Below are 13,793 nucleotides of genomic sequence, written 5' to 3' on the forward strand. Positions count from 1 at the left end.
CGCTCATTCACTTAACCCTCCCAAGGACATTACGAGGTAGATACAAATATTAGGGAACTTGTGGAGTAAGTTTCCACAGTAACCTTTCTAGGAAAGGGTAGAGCCAGGATTTAAACCCAGGCTTCCTGGCTCCACCATCCCTGTTCTAAGCTACTATAATATTTTGCCCCCTTGATTTCTCATTCATTTCTTAGATTTTATACAAGTTTCCTCATGTGTACATTTATGAATCACTGCTTAACTACACACATATTTTCCAAGTATGGCATATGTTTTCATGTTAGTTTACAAAAGTGAATGGAAGTTTTAAAATAGACCCCCAGGGCTTCCCTGGTGGCGCAGTGGTTAAGAATCCGCCTGCCAATGCAGGGGACGCGGGTTCGAGCCCTGGTCCAGGAAGATCCCACATGCCACGGAGCAACTGAGCCCGTGTGCCACAACTACTGAGCTCACACGCCACAACTGCTGAAGCCCGTGTGCCTAAAGCCCATGCTCTACAACAAAGAGAAGCCACCGCAATGAGAAGCCTGTGCACCGCAACAAAGAGTAGCCCCCACTCACCGCAACTAGAGAAGGCCTGCGTGCAGCAACGAAGACCCAACACAGCCAAAATTAAATTAAATAAATAAATTTTAAAAATAAATAAATAAAATAGACCCCCCAAAATGACTTTCAAAATAAGTTACCTTACATATACACACTACTATATATAAAATAGACAACAAGGACCTACTGTATAGCAGAGGGAACTTTAGCTCAATATTTTGTAATAACCTATATGAGAAAAGAATCTGAAAAAGAATATATATATGTATAACATATATATATCTCTCTGAATCACTTTGCTGAAACTAACACAACATTGTAAATCAACTATATGTCAACAAAAAAATTAATTAATTAAAAAAAATAGAGTTCCTAGAGTTAGGAACCTAGGAAAACATCCATCAGGCCTACATCCAGCCCCTGCAACAGTTCTTCTGAAGACAGCATTGAGGACAAGAAAGCAATCCTGTTGACATCCTAAAGGTGGAGAGAACTGAAGAAAGAAAGTCCTCCAGGGCAGCCCCTGTGGGATGATGCAGACAAGAGAAGTCGCTCTTCACACACCTGGATTATGATTCATGGTTCCTACCTGTGCTGGGGCACTGCCAAGCCTGGGACCATGAGTGATCCCAGGCGAGCCCTGTGCTGCCTGGACCCTCTCTCCCACCATGTCTACCCACACCGATGGTCTGTGCCACTTTTCAGTGACCATCAGCTGCAGATAGGGATTTTCTGTTCGGAGAGGGGATAAACCTGATTATCCCCATACACCAGGGGAGCCCATCAGAGTGGCTGTGTAGCCTGACGTCTGGGGTAGTGACAGTAGACGAGGTTCCGGCCTCAGCTCTGCTCCCACCATACTCGGTGGCTTTAGAGCAGCTGCAGACCTCATCCTGCCTCCGTTTTCTCATCAGTCAAATGAGAATAATAATATTTGTTCTTCCTTCATAGAAAGCAATTGTGAAAAACAAATGTGACATTCGCCTAGCATTGCTTGGAGGTTACAAGTAGAGTTTCCAAAACCCATTGTTGTGTCCACTGGAAATAGAAGTGGAGAATCAAGATTACTGTTTGTTAATTCTGAATTTAAAAAATATTTCATATCCTTTTCTTTCTTCCCACAGATGATTCAGAGCTTACCCTCATTGCTAAATGGCTTCACATTTTTCTTTCTTGTGTGAGGTCTTGTTGTGGATCTATATTAGCTTAATAGTTATCTAATCCCTGGTCTAAAGGTCTCAGATTGGAGGTCAATGGAATACATTCAGCTTACAAACAGAGTGGATTTTGACTCCCATAATGTTGTGGTTATTTTTTAAACTTGAATTAGCTGACAGCAAAAATCCAGATTTCCAGCTTTGTTAAAACATACCAGAAGATCTGACCTCTTTCCCACTTTGCAACGATAGGCTGGTGCAGAGTAGCAGCTGCCCAGCCTTAGGCAGGGCATGTGGGCTCTGGTCTGCCACAGTCTCCACTGTTCCCTATTGCAGCCCCTTCACTGGAACCTAGTGTCAGCTGTAGTTCATCATCGCACTTACAAATCCATTCTGCTCCTTAAATTTGCCTGGCCCCCAAAGTCTTTTGAACCTGTCATCTCTTATTCTCAAAAATGCCACATTTAAGTCGTGGCCAGTGGCCAGTGGCCCCAAAAGCACACTTTTTTGAGGTGGTGTGGATTTGTGGTAACCCTGGTGCTCTTAACTGTTCAGGTTGGTTTAGCAACTGGGATTTGTGAGCCTAGAGGATTGATAGGCTATTTGCAGGCTGTACAACTCAGCTTTGAGACATCCTCAGATATGCTCGGATACACTGGTCATTTCTGTTGGTTGATCGTGCCTTAAAGCATTCTTTATAGGCTTCCCCTGAATGTCTTTGAAACCAATTCCATCTTAGGATAGTCTCTAAAGTCTTGTTCTGTTTCCTCATTCCTATGGCTATGGGTTATAATTAACACCCTCATCTTATATTATATCACTGTCTCATTTCTTTCTTCTTCAGTCTATGTGCTCTACTGGAGCATTGTTCATCTTCCAACAGAAGATATATAGTCAGCTGTCTCCTCCACTTATAAACCCCTACTGGTTCCTGCTTCCTAAAAGATAAAGTCTGAGCTTCTTATAAAAGGCCCTCCCCCATCTAACCCGAAACCGCTGCTCTGACCCCATCGTCCACCACATGCTGGACTCCTCCCACTTCTCCACAAGCGCCCTGGTATTTCTCAGCAGGCCGGCCTCTGCATTATCAATTCCCTCAGCCTGGACTACGGTTACCCACCCTTCTCAGGTCTTGGAATTTCAAAGACCAGTACCTTTTTTTTTTTAATGTGGGTAATGTGTGTTATTTCTATTGGGCCGAACAAGAGATGCTTGAAATCATAATGATATAATTTGTTACCATCTTGATTTCATAAGAAAACGAAAAACTGCAACACTCCAAAAGTAGGAAGAAACCTCATCTCAAACTAAAATTTCTTTAAATTGAATAAATCTACATTTTGAAAAACTTACTACCTTGCCCTTATTTTTCTCGTTTTCCCCGGGCCAGTGAAAAAATTAATCACCAGCATCTGTCCTGGGCTTGCTTTTGAGACCCACTTCCCTACCCATCTTCTTCTTTCTAGAAAATTCCCACTCACCCTACAAGATCAAGTTTGAAAGCTGCTTCTTGAGTCTTTCCTGACTCCCCAGGTCAGAGGTAGGCCCTGTCCCCTTGTCTATATCTTTGTTACAGTGTAAAATACATGGAATTTTAATGGCAGTTTCTTGGGCCTGTGGAAGAGGGAGTAATACCACAGATCCCTAAAGCCCCTTAAAACCCTTCTGAGAAACCTAGGCTTCTCCGAACAGAAAATCCCTATCTGCAGCTGATGGTCACTGAAAATGGCGTAGACCACCGGTGTGGGTAGACATGGTGGGAGAGAGGGTGCAGGCAGCACAGGGCTCACCTGGGATCGGTCATGGTCCCAGGCTTGGCAGTGCCCCAGCACAGGTGGGAACTGCGAATCATAAAAGCCATACCCTCTTCTCCCAAATTTCCATTCCCTGTGGCAGCTGTGCCCGCCTCAGTCTCTCTTCTTTTTTAATAACTTGCTAAAAATAATTTTTAATTGAGGTAAGATCGACGTACAACATTACATTAATTTTAGTGCACAACATGATGATTCAATATTTATATATATTGTGAAACGCCCACCACAAGGTCTCGTTAATACCCATCACCATACATAGGTATAATTTTTTTTCCCATGATGAGAACTTTTAAGATCTACTACTAGCAACTTTCAAATGTGCACTACATATTATTAACTATAGTTGCCAAGCTGTACCTTATATCCCTGTTTCTTATTTATTTTATAACTGGAAGTTTGTGCTTCTGACAATTTTCATCCAATTCCCCCAACCCCGCCTCTGACAACCATCAGTCTATTCTCTGCATCTATGAGCTGGGTTTTTTTTGTTTTTTCTTTTCTTTTTTCTAAATATCCCATATAAGTGAGGTCGTCCGGATTTGTCTTCACAAATTTCACTTCACATAATGTCCTTGAGGTCCATCCACGTTGTTGCAAATGGCAGGATTTCACCCTTTTTTAGGGCTGACCTCAGTCTTTTTAAAACGTCTCTTTCAGCCTTTCTAGGCCCACTCCTCCATCTGCATTACCTAAAACTGCACTGGAACAGAGTTCAGTAAAGCCTAACTCTGTCTTCAGCCCAAAGGTAAGCCACTGTGCCTTAAGCACTCCTTTAGTCCAGCTCACCACTTATCCATCTACTTAAAGTCTTGCGGCCTCAAGTAAACCGGTAAACAGGGCAGAAAGAAGTCACCTTTGCACGCTGTGCCTCACACACACACACATGCACACGCACGCAAACACATGCGCACACACACACATGCACACACATATACACAATTTAGAAAAATAAAATAATGAGTGAATGAGTGAATGAATGAATGAATACAAGTTCTGTAGCCAGTACTGACACAGTAGATGTCACTGTTCAGTTCTTGGGGACACCCCTGCTACCTTCTCCACTTGGTACATTTCTTGTTCCTATAACCACAGTCCCTTTCTCCTCTAGAATGAGGAATAAAACCTTTTTAAGACATCAGGGTAACTCCACTAGGACACCAACATCTGGCAACCCACCAACATCTGGCAACCCAGGGGTTATGGGAGACGTGATGCTGAAACATGGGTGGAAGCCATGCTCTCTCCTGAGTGCCAGTCAAAGGCAGGGGTCTTGAATGGTGGAACGGAATGGATCCCAATGTGCTTGTGAATGGGCTCCATGTGCAACAGCTTATATCAACTGCATTAGGTACTTGTTCCCATGACCCCTTTGGCCAACTTCTGGGCCCTGGCTGTCAGTCCAGTTTGAGAAGTCAGAGAGCAGAGGCCCCACGTGGGCATTGGTATGGGGAGAAATTAACACAATAACTGTACCCTGGAGTTTCTAGAAACTGCCTGTGGCTCAGCCAGGCCTGCTGTAGGTAGGGTCTCATGCCAGCTATGCAGGTTGGCTAATGAGCAATGAAATTCTGGGATGAAATCATGCCCTCCGTGCTCTTCCCTCTCTTGCAAACTGTTGGCACTGTTGGTTTAACATGTCCCTTATCTGACTGGGGAGAGGGCTGCCCAAGCCGTGGCTTGTAACACTGTGGTCAGACCAGTTGGGAGCAGAGTATGTGTGGCATGTTCAAAGGCTTCTGTTTACTTGATTCTTCCTTGTGTGTCTTGCTGCTTATTGGCAGTTCTCACACAGAAGGCAGTCTGTTTTCAAGGTGCTTGAGAAAAGAAGTACACTTACCCCCCCCCTTAAAGAATACATTATTTCTCCCCTTGGGCTGTTTGTTCAAATCCACATTGAAATAGGAACATCATGTAATCTTCCCAAAGAAGTGACATGATAACCCAATGATGAAAACATGGAGGACAATGGATGTCTTTTCTTGTGAAGGTAGCACTCAGGTGGCGGTGATCTGGGTGACAGAAATTGGTAGCCATTGAAAGAGACTTTCTCCTTGGAGAAGAGTCTAGATCAGGCCTTTCATATACCTGATTGCTATTATTGTCTTTTACTTTTGCTTTTGTTTATTTGGATGGATAAAGGGGCAGGTGGAGCAGAGAGCAGAAGGATGTTTAGTTTTTATCAAGATCACACCCGGTTCAACATTTAACCTCTGAAAGAAGCAATATCCTTCGTCCAGCTTCTCTGAGGATAAGGGAAGCATGGTGATGGGAGACAGGGGTCTTTCGCAAATAGGTAAGCTGATGCCCCTGCAGCTCTGCCCGTCTCACAGCCCTTGGTGCCCCCAGTGAGGCCAGCTTCCTCCTGACTCTTGAGCTGCTCACGTGGTCCAGCCGCCCATGACTTCTGCTGGTCCTGGGGTGTCTGTTCTCCCCTCACCTGCTCCACCCCTGCTGGCTTTCAGCTGTCTCCAGCCTGTGGGAAGACCCTTCCACTGCTCCAGTCTAGCCTTTTGAGCAGGTTCCTTATCCCGGTGATTTAAGCTCCCAAGAAGATCGTCCTTTAGTTTAGTTACTTCTTTACAAGTACTCTCCTTCCTGGGGTGCCTGTGCCCCACCTTAGGAATGAGGCAGGGCACATCACCCATGACCTTGGAGAGTCAGAGCCCAAGGCCCATTCTGCTGCTGAGTCTGGCTCTTTCAACCCTCCTTCCTCACCTGTGCGGAGGTAGCCTCCTGGGGACCCGGTGCTCGGACCTCGTGTCTGTCAGGGCCCACCGAGCCCATCAGATTTTCTCCATGTGCACTGGGATCCCAGCTCTGGACAGGATACAAGTTCCTTCCCATGGAGCTTCTGGCAAATCAAGGGTGTGCCTAGATGATTGCTCACATGTCCTTTAACATCCCTTGATTTTTAAGGAGCTTGGCCTGTCCCCGGCACCTGGACTGTCTCTGCATCTCCCCATTTCAGTGTATCTGAGTCTTTGGCACAATCAAAACTCTGTTGCTGGAGTTTCTATGTTTATGTGACAGGAGAAACTGCCACCCTCTCCCCACCTTTTATATGAAATGGCTCTGGAGTCATTTATATGAAATGGCTCCTAGGGGATGAGAGAGCAGATGTTACAGGGGAAAAAGATCCTTTCGTGATTCCAGCAAGAGATTCCTTAGAAGAACATCAAAAACCAAACTCTCCTCCATTTAAGGCTGGAGACCACTAGCCTTAGGAGCCGAGCGAGTGCCTTGCTAATCGAGGAGCTCCTCAGGATGGGTTCAACTCCACCGTCTCCAGGAAGAATAATCATTTGTCTCTAAGAGGTGTGTTTGCTTACTAGATCAGCTAGAAAAATCCCAACAGGCCTGCAGCCCTCTTGGTGCCCTGAGTGGGGAGAAGAACCCATGAATGAGGGTGCACCCTATGGGAAGGAGTGGAGTTTTTCAGAGGGTGGGGTGAACTTATGAACAGAGACACTGGCAGCAGTGGGGGCTTGTGTTGGAATGAGAGGATCATGGATGCAAACTGAGGATGAGAAAATCAGGTTTGCAGGGGTAGGAAGGGCCCTGGGCATCCCCCCCGGGAGACTAGGTCACCAGGGGCCCCGAGGACGACTGTCCATGTGTAGAACCTTAACACTCACTCTCTCACATTGTAATTCTTCTTTTTTTCAAAGCCTCTTTTTTTTGGTAATAAAATATACATAACATAAAATTTACCATTTTAACCCTTTCTAAGTGTAGAATTCAGTGGCGTTAAGTATATTTGCACTGTTGTGCAACCATCATCACTATCAATTTCCAGAACTATTTCATCATCCCAAACAGAAACTTTGTACCCATTAAACGACAACTCCCCAGTCCTCCTTTCCCCAGCCCCTGGTAATCTCTGTTCTGCTGTCTGTCACTATGAATTTGCCCCTTCCAGGTATCTCATATAAACGGAATCATACAGTATTTGTCCATTTGTGTCTGACTTTTTTCACTTAGCATACTTAGCATAATGTCTTTAAGGTTCATGTATGTTGTAGCCTGCATCAGAACTTCACTCCTTTTAAGGATGAATACTATGCTGTTGTAAGTATATGCCACATTTTATGCATTCATCTGTTGACGGACATGTGCGTTGTTTGCGCCTTTTGGCTATTGTGAATAGTGCTGCTATGAACATTGGTGGGAAAGTCATTGTAATTCCTTTTTACAATTGCCCTCACCTTGCAGTCTGGTGGGCTACTATGGTGGAGATGAAAAGGGTCAGGTGGCATAGAGGAGGTTCTAGCCCTCTACTCTCACCTAGAACCTCTGCCCAGGTTCCAGCTGGAAGGACCACAGCTCAGAGTCCCACACAGCAACATGGGCAATGGTAGAAACCCATGATGGCAGAGGGTCATCCAGCAGGGACATTTGCAGGAGAGAAAGTGTGGCCAGTTTCCAATTACTTCTCTGTGTAGAGAATGCTGCCCAACCCCCCCACCCCCAGAGGAGATGGGGCTACCCATCCCACACCTGTTTGGTGATTGCATTTATAGTACATAATCTGGAAAGATATGAACCAAAGTGTTTGCAGTGCTCATTTTGGAGGATGGCGTTATTGGTGATATTTACTTTCATATTACACAAAAATAGAACTATTTCTGTTTTTAAAAAATAAATGCCAGGTTGATTACTCAGATTAAAAAAATAACAAAGTATTCTATTTTAGTGCTTGTTTCAAAATACATTGTTAACATTCCAGTTCAACTGTCCCTTCTTCTAGCTTTGTCTAGCAGGAAGTTTTTCTACATCAGAATTGTCACAAATTTTATTAAGGTTTGTTTTTTAATGTCAATCTTAAAGACAGTGAATTTGTGGCATTAATTGAGCATCTATTGTGTGCATAATGCTGTGTTAGAAAACTACAAATAAGATGGGTAAATATTTATTCTCTTGAGTTGTTGTAATAAATCCATGTAATATACCTAAAAATATAAGATCTAAAATCGAATTTCCACCAACCTCAATAGAAATGCTTTTATCACATGCTGCATGTGTTTGGAAGGTAGAAAGCTTTATGCACACCCACAGGGCCAGTGTTCTTGGGGTGAAGTTTTAGGGAGATCCAGAAGGCCCTGCTGCTCCTTCACCACCCCAGAGAGCACAGGAGCATGTTGTCACCTCAGATGCTTCCATGGCAGGAACTTAGGTGAGTGAAGCAGGCAGGGTATAGGTGGTGACCATATCATTGATCTTCCAGATGTAAACACTTTTAAGGGTGAAAAGGGGAGCTATTACTAATTGCGCAGGGATAACCAGCATCAACTGGGACCATCCAGGTAAATCAGGATATATGCTCCCAGTTGGATATAAGGCAGATGGAATGAGGGGACTCTAGCTCCAGCTAGAGAGCTGGTCCTCATCTAGAGGCAGTGAGATACAGCAGTCTTTAAAATAGGGCTCAAACCAAACACACAGCCACTGATGTACAATATTTGAAAGCAGATCCATCCAGTCCCCGCCCCCAGGGGGTTAAAGGAGGGCGTCTGGGCACATGCCTCCTTTTAGATATGCCACTGAAGCTCAGCCAGTGACACACGTACACACGACTCTCCCTTCTGTTACACTTAAAACTGGACACAGCAGAAATGTTCAATAATATGAAATGATGGGGGAAATCATGGTCCAGTCATATTAGCTTTTACTGATACTGTCCTTAAAGATTTTTCAGTGAGATGACCAAAAATCTCATGATATAATGTTGAATCCAAAAAAGACTACAAGATGACATATATAATATGAACCCAATTATGTGATATATATATATATATATAAATACACACATAAGCACATACATGTATATATATATGAAAGTAGGAAAGAGGTATGTAAAAGTACAGTTTGCCCCTGGGAGATGGGTGAGGAATGATTTTTGTTTTCTAAATTTTCCATGAGGTTTTTTTTTAAACTGTAAGTATATATTGCAAAATAGGGGAAAAAAGCACTTTATATATGTGTGCGAAAGCTTAATATATATGTAGATGTGTGTATACATATACTGTTTTCTCATATGGTCTGTCCAGCACCAGTCCATCTGGCCAGAGAACCCCGAGTCATCTTACACTCGGCCTTGGCTGGTAGCCTGTGTCAGGATCGTGCAGGGCCCACGGAAGAGCCAAAAGGAATCCTCAGAAAATATCTGCTCCCTGAATTCTCTGCCCAGCCTGGTGCCAGGAAGGCGAGTGGGTGTAATCTTGTTAAAGATTAGCAGGAGTAGCTGTGTACCTATTTGCAGTGAAAAATTTGCCTATTATTACATGATCCTTAAAAATGGGCTTTCCTCTGCTGAGTCTGTTTTCTCAGTTACCTCCTCTCTTCCCTGCCCCACGCCCACAAAAAGGAAGGTTTTTGTTGTTGTCGTTTGTGCTAAAAGCAGTTCTGTTGGTGAGGTTGGATCCCATATCCCGGCCACAAAGGGGGGACCCGTTTAAGACCTCTGCCCCTCCGCGTGTTCCATGGGCAGGGAGCTGGGTCCGAGGGCTGTCACCACACAGTCTAGGAAGAGAACCTTACCTTCTCTGTTTTGCTACTGGTTCTTTGGATTAAAAAGTATCACAGAAGCTAGCAAAGTTGCCATGTTTTCCTCTTTGGATTCAGTAGCAGGATATCATATCTTCATGTGCAGTTTGTACTTCATTAGAAAGGCTTTGAGATGACATAGCAGCGTTTATATTCTTAGGTTTGATTTTACTTATTACATTTGTATTTTGGGGTTTACCAAAATTTATACCTCCATAAAATTTTTAAAAATAAGGAAAGAAATCAGAGCAAAGGGAAAATAAAAGTAAAGAAGGAGGAGACTAGATGGGAAATTCGTGCACAGGATGCCTGTGATGAGGTCATGCTGAGTTACAAAGGTTGAGTGGGACATTGAGCCGTGAGCTCCTTCATGCTTAAAGAGAATCCCAAACAGGAGAGCCGCCTTATAACTGATTCAGTCAGGAATCTTCTTTATGGTTCTAATCATTTGAAAGCACTATCAACAGGTAGCTGATACTGCATGGAAACTGGTGGTGAAGATGGCGGAGCTAAAAGATGGGAAAAAGATGGAGAGCCTGAGTCCCCACCTGCAGGAGAGCTGTCCACCTACCAAGAATTTATATTAAACATTTGGGAGTTTGTATGTTACAGCAGTCAACCTGCCCTAACACACCCAAGAAGAGAAATCACTATTGCACACATTGGTGTCATAACCTTTTTATATGTTTGGGTTCCCTCTCTTAAGCTGCAAATTCCTTTGGAACCCACCTTTTATTGTTTTTTTAACTAAAAAAAAATTTTTTTATAACCCCAGAGAGTCTAGCATAGAGCCGTGCACACAATGAGCCTTCAGTAAATGCTGATGATAGATTCAGCGAGCTCCTAATGGGCTGAAACTGAGCCTTTGCCTTTTGTTTCCAATAGCACTTGGGATAGGATTATGTGCTATTCGTCACTTTTAATTAAGGTTCTTACTAGTAAGGAACTTGAGACCCAATATTCTTATAAAGAGTGGAGATCTAGAGGAAAGAGATAAAATAGATATGCCCAAAAATCCATTTGGAATTTCTCTGAGAGATGTTTCTCTCTTTAATCCCTGTAGTTATTGAATGTAACGGAAGCTTCAGTAGAACTTGAACAGCCTGTGAGTCGGGAGCTTGGGGTCTCTTGGCTCAGCTCCGCCACAAGTTGTGACCTTCAGTTTCCTTGCCTGTAAGATGAATAGTGGTTCCTAAGTGAAATGCTATAGATGAATGGAACATTGGCTACCATTCAGTTACATATCTGTGTCTCTATGTCTATATAGTCTCCACGTGATTTTGATGCACAACCAGATTTGGGAACCACTGGACAAGGTGATCTTAACCTATGAGTCCATCTTTTATAACATGAAAACATAAATTTGCTTTCCTGACCTGAGGTTGTAGAACTTAGAACTGGAAAGAGACAGAGGACTGAATTAACCCATCTCTTTGTGGGAGTGGGGGGAAATGAACAGTAATAACCAAACACCACTTTTAGCTAGTCTAAGGATGAAATGGAAAAATAAAAATGTTTTAAGATGATTTGGTAGAAGAGATATTTTCTTTGACAGGATATTAGAGAATTCGTCAAGAGTTATTAAACAAGGAAGTCAGAGGTTCCATTGCAGGAACTTAAATATTTGTTGATGAATCTGCTGATGTGCTAGTTCAAGCGGACAAGGAATTTTGTTGCTGTTATAAAGTCAGGGTTTCTAATTGTCCATTCAGGGAAAAAAAACAAAAAAAACTTTGTGTTGCCCTAAGCAACCTAAATTATCTATTCCATTATTCCAATAAGCACCAAAGAGCATTTAATGTATCCTTTGGCAACCGAAGCTAGAACTCCCACTTAAGCTTCTTTCAGGCAGATATTCATGGTTACTCTTAGTTATTGAGAAATATCACATGATCCATACCCTGAACTTGAGAAGTAGACTTAAATTCTGCCCCACCCCCACCCCCCGGAATCTGAGGCAGAACACCTTATCCTTTAGTGGTGGCTTCATCCTCTGCCCCTGGGTGTTTACCATGATTCTGAGTGAAGCCCAAATGATAATGGCAGAGCTTTTCAAAATAGAAAGGGATCCAAGGTCTTTTCAAAAGTGCAGCAATCAGAAGAACTATTGATTCTGAAATTGAGCAATTTCCAGGGGGACCAAAGAATTGGCATATCGTAGTAATTAGAGCATGTCTTCTATTCAACACATTCCAAATGATTTTCCATTCAAACATATTCAAAATATATTTTAATCCAAAGTATTCAGAATGTTCCTTCTTCAAAAAGTATCTCCCGGTTAGCCAGCATCCCTCCTCCCCCCAGGCAGTTGTTCCCACCTTTATTCCTTTTGGAGGGCTTAGCAGCCACTTGAATGCTCTTTGCTCTGAGTTGCTCTCATTGAAACAATGCACTCAAATTTCATGTGAATTTGAATTATGCAAATTTTAAATCATGCTGTGTAAAATAGTAATAAAATATTTGAAATAGTGCAAATTCCTTCAGATTTGTATGATCGATCCAGAAGGGCATAACAAATCCAGAACACCAACTTAGGGAAAATCCCTTGTCTGGGGGCCAACCCACATTAGCGGTAAACAGAAACCCCCAAGGGCCTTGTCTCTGTGAATCAAGCACAGGGGGTTTTGTGAGTGATTTTGGTGACTATAACATGGTAACATTCATCAACATATAACATGGTAACATTCATCGTTTTGAGAGTTTGACATCTTTTCTATCCTATGATAGTACCATCTAAACTTTTATTAAAAAAAAAAGTACTGTTGGTGAAAATGTGCTGTAAATTACTATGAAATGGAGTTAGATGCAAGAGATAAAGAAGGCCCTAGCCGTGATCCGCAGTGCTGTTAATTTGGGAGAAAGACTGCAAACTAAAAGGGATATATTATTAAGACATTTTTTTAAAGCATCATTAAAGCAAAAATATGTTACTATGATTATAGATTTGTGTACTCTGAGAACATGTTCCCCCCCACCCATTTTGTGATTATAACTATAAGAACATTATACTTGAATTAGACAAGTTTTGAATGGTGTAGTTCTTCAGGAATGCAGTTGTCTTTAAAGCATCTTGTGAATATAGTTTGTACTCCTCCTAGATTACAATCTCTTTAAGAGGAAGCAGAAACCACCTGCTATTTGCATATAGTCCACTCTCCAAATACCTACTAAAAATCATGGTGTCTTTGTTGTAGAAGTTCTCTGTTTACAAAGCTAATTGTCTCAGTTTGCCCTCATAATGACCCTATGAGGTGAGTTTTCTTATTTTCCCCATTTTACCAGAACCCAGGGGTCTAGGTTCCTTGATTTGCTGTCACTTAGCAAGGTGTGGTAGGTAAGGAAACTGTCAGATTGACCACTGAAATGGGAACCTACAGGCATCTGAATGGACTTTTAATATTCGCCTCATTTAAAGTCCTAAGTCTGATTCCTCCCTCCGTACATAGGCATGTTCTAGCAACACGGAGGATGAGAACCTCTCTCTGTTGGTTTACAAACTGGCCCCTGTACTCAACAGGGCAAGGAGAGACTGAAGAAAGAGGCAAACACTCCCGATCTGTGGGTGACAGGTTTAATAATTAAGGGGAGGGGCTTCCCTGGTGGCGCAGTGGTTAAGAGTCCACCTGCCAATGCAGGGGACACGGGTTCGAGCCCTGGTCCAGGAAGATCCCACATGCTACGGAGCAACTAAGCCTGTGCGCCACAACTACTGAGCCCATGTGCCACAACTACT

The sequence above is a fragment of the Delphinus delphis genome, chromosome 21, assembly GCF_949987515.2.
Source record: "Delphinus delphis chromosome 21, mDelDel1.2, whole genome shotgun sequence".
In the NCBI taxonomy this organism is placed as follows: domain Eukaryota; kingdom Metazoa; phylum Chordata; class Mammalia; order Artiodactyla; family Delphinidae; genus Delphinus; species Delphinus delphis.